Source organism: Mastomys coucha, unplaced genomic scaffold (genome assembly GCF_008632895.1).
Source record: "Mastomys coucha isolate ucsf_1 unplaced genomic scaffold, UCSF_Mcou_1 pScaffold22, whole genome shotgun sequence".
Classification (NCBI taxonomy): domain Eukaryota; kingdom Metazoa; phylum Chordata; class Mammalia; order Rodentia; family Muridae; genus Mastomys; species Mastomys coucha.
The window spans coordinates 40210540-40213790 of NW_022196905.1; positions in this window are offsets into that span (position 1 = coordinate 40210540).

Genomic DNA, 3251 nt, shown 5'->3' on the forward strand with positions numbered 1-3251 from the left:
TATTGTTTATGTTATTATTGAGGAGCAGCCTTAGTCCATGGTGATCTGACAGGATGCAAGGAATTATTCCAATCTTCTTTTGTCTGTTGAGGCCTGATTTGTGACCGATTATATGGTCAGTTTTGGAGCAAGTACCATGAGGTGCTGAGAAGAAGGTATATCCTTTTGTTTTAGGATAAAAAGTTCTATAGATATCTGTTAAATCCATCTGTTTCATAACTTCTGTTAGTCTCACTGTGTCTTTGTTTAGCTTCTATTTCCATTATCTGTTCATTGCAGAGAGTGGGGTGTTGAAATCTCCCACTATTATTGTGTGCAGTGCAATGTGTGCTTTGAGCTTTAGTAAAGTTTCTTTTATGAATGTAGGTGCCCTTGCATTTGGGGCATAGAGGTTCAGAATTGAGAGTTCATCTTGGTAGATCATACCTTTGATGAGTATGAAGTGTCCCTCATTATTTTTTTTAATCACTTTAGGGTGAAAGTCGATTTTTTAAATATTAGAATGGCTACTCCAGCTTTTTGCTTGGGACCATTGTCTTGGAAAATTGTTTTCTAGCCTTTTATTCTAAGGTAGTGTTTGTCTTTGTCACTCAGGTGGGTTTCCTGTATGAAACAAACGGTTGGGTCTTGTTTATATACCCAGTCTGATAGTCTATATCTTTTTATTGGGGAAGTGAGTCCATTGATATTAATAGATATTAAGGAAAAGTAATTGCTGCTTCCTGTTATTTTTGTTGTTAGAGTTGGAATTCCATTCATGTAGCTATCTTCTTTTAATTTTATTGGAAAATTAATCTTCCATTTTTGCTTTTTGAGGGATGTAGTTCCCCTCCTTGTGTTGGAGTTTTCCATTTATTATTCTTTGAAGAGCTGGATTTGTGGAAATATATTGTGTGAATTTGGTTTTGTCATGGAATACTTTGGTTTCTCCATCTATGGTAATTGAGAGTTTTGCTGGGTATAGTAGTCTGGGCTGGCATTTGTGTTCTTGTTGGGTCTGTATGACATCTTCCCAGGATCTTCTGGCTGTCATAGTCTCTGGTGAGAAGTCTGGTGTAATCTGATAGGTCTGCCTTTATATGTTACTTGACCTTTTTCCCTCATTGCTTTTAGTATTCTTTCTTTGTTTTGTGCATTTGGTGTTTTGACCATTATATGGCGATAGGAATTTCTTTTCTTGTCCAGTCTATTTGGAGTTCTGTAGGCTTCTGGTATGTTCATGGGCATCTCTTTCTTTAGGTTAGGGAAGTTTTCTTCTATAATTTTGTTGAAGATATTTACTGGCCCATTACCTTGTGAGTCTTTGCTGTCTTCTATACCCATTATCCTTAGGTTGGTCTTCTCATTGTGTCCTGGATTTCCTGGATGTTTTAGGTTAGGAGCTTTCCTCATTTTGTGTTTTCTTTGACTGTTGTGTCAATGTTTTCTATGGTGTCTTCTGCCCCTGAGATTCTCTCTTCTATCGCTTGTATTCTGTTGGTGATGCTTGCATCTATGACTCCTGTCTTCTTTCCTAAGATTTCTATCTCCAGAGTTGTCTCTCTTTGTGATTTCTTAACTGTTTCTACTTCCACTTTTAGGTCCTAGATGGTTTTGTTAAATTCCTTCACCTGTTTGTGCTTTCCTGTAATTCTTTAAGGGATTTTTGTGTTTCTTCTTTAAGGACTTCTACTTGTTTACTCATGATCTCCTATAATTATTTAAGGGTTTTTTTTGTTGTTGTTTCCTCTTTAAAGGCTTGTACCTCTTTATCTGTATTCTTCTGTATTTCTTTAAGGGAGTTATTCATGTGCTTCTTAAATTTCACTATCACCATCGTGAGATATGATTTTAGAGCCAAATCTTGCATTTCTGGTGTTTTGGGATATCCAGGACTTGTTGTGGTGAGAGTACTAGGTTCTGAAGAAGCCAAGTAGTCTTGGGTTCTGTTGGTAAGATTCTTGCATTTACCTTTTGCCATCTGTTGATCTCTGATGTTAGATCTTCTTGCTGTCTCTGGCTGGAGCTTGTTCTTCCTGTGGATCTGTAAACCTGAGTCATCACTTGGGGGAGTTCAGCTCTCCTCTGGTAAAACACAGGACCAGATGGATGTTGATCAGTTGTCCCTCCTGTGTCCTGGGGTCAGAGCACACCCTGGAGACAGGATCTTCACTTTCAGGAAAGGTGCAGAGAGGGTTGTGGATCTGTTGTCCCTCCTAGGTGTGGTCTGAGGTAGAAAGGATCCTGACCTGGCTGCCCTGCTACTTGTGTGGCCTGTGTCTCCTGGCTAGTCCCGCCTTAGAAAGTAACCAGAGAGAAAATTGATCCAAGAATTTTTAATAGCAGCTTTTCTGACTTTGGTCAGAAAACCATGAGCTATCCAGAGAGCTTTTTGAAAGTTTTACTAGAAAAGAGAGCTGTCTCAACCAGAGAGAGCTGTGTGCAGCTGTTAGTTGTCTCAACCAGAGAGTTTTTTAGAATAGCAAGAAATGGCAGTCTCAAGCAGAACACACGCACACACACACACACACACACACACACACACACACACACACACACACACGGACAACAATCTGAATAACTTTCTCAAGTAGATCATAGAGAGAGAGAGAGCAGTCTGAGATGCTGCCTTGACCAGACTACAGAGCCAAGAACTATCTACAGAAAACTGTCCAGGAAGCCATCTCAGGCAGAAAATAAGCCACTAGCTATGACACACAATTTGATTTTGAGTTGTTTGTATTCTGCAATCTCTGACACTTTTTCTCTCAGAACCTTGTCCAAAGTGAGCCTGGTCTTTGGCAGATTAGACTTTCAGTAGGTGATTCAAGAACTTTGTTTTTTTTTTTTAAAAAAAAAAAAGTCCAACATTTGATTTATGGAATCAAGACTCTGGAACAAGATGCTGTAGTAAAACCCTGCTAGCTTAGAGTGGCAGAGAAAGCACTCAGCTGACCTTCCTATTCTACCTGGCAGCCTGGAAGAAAAAGAGTATATCTCTTCTCTACACTGTCTTGAATAGCCTTCAACTCAAAGACCCTCCTTTCTCTTTCTCGGGTTTTCTAATGTTCAATCCTGTCATCAGGTTCCTTGCTTCACTTCTTTTTTTTTATTATTAGATATTTTCTTTATTTACATGTAAATTTCTCCATTCCCGGTTTCCCCTCCAAAAAACAAAGAAACAAACAAAACAACAAAAACAACCCCCTGTTGCTTCCCACTTCCCCATGCCTGCCACCCTGCCCTCTCCCACTTTCTGGCCCTGGCATTCC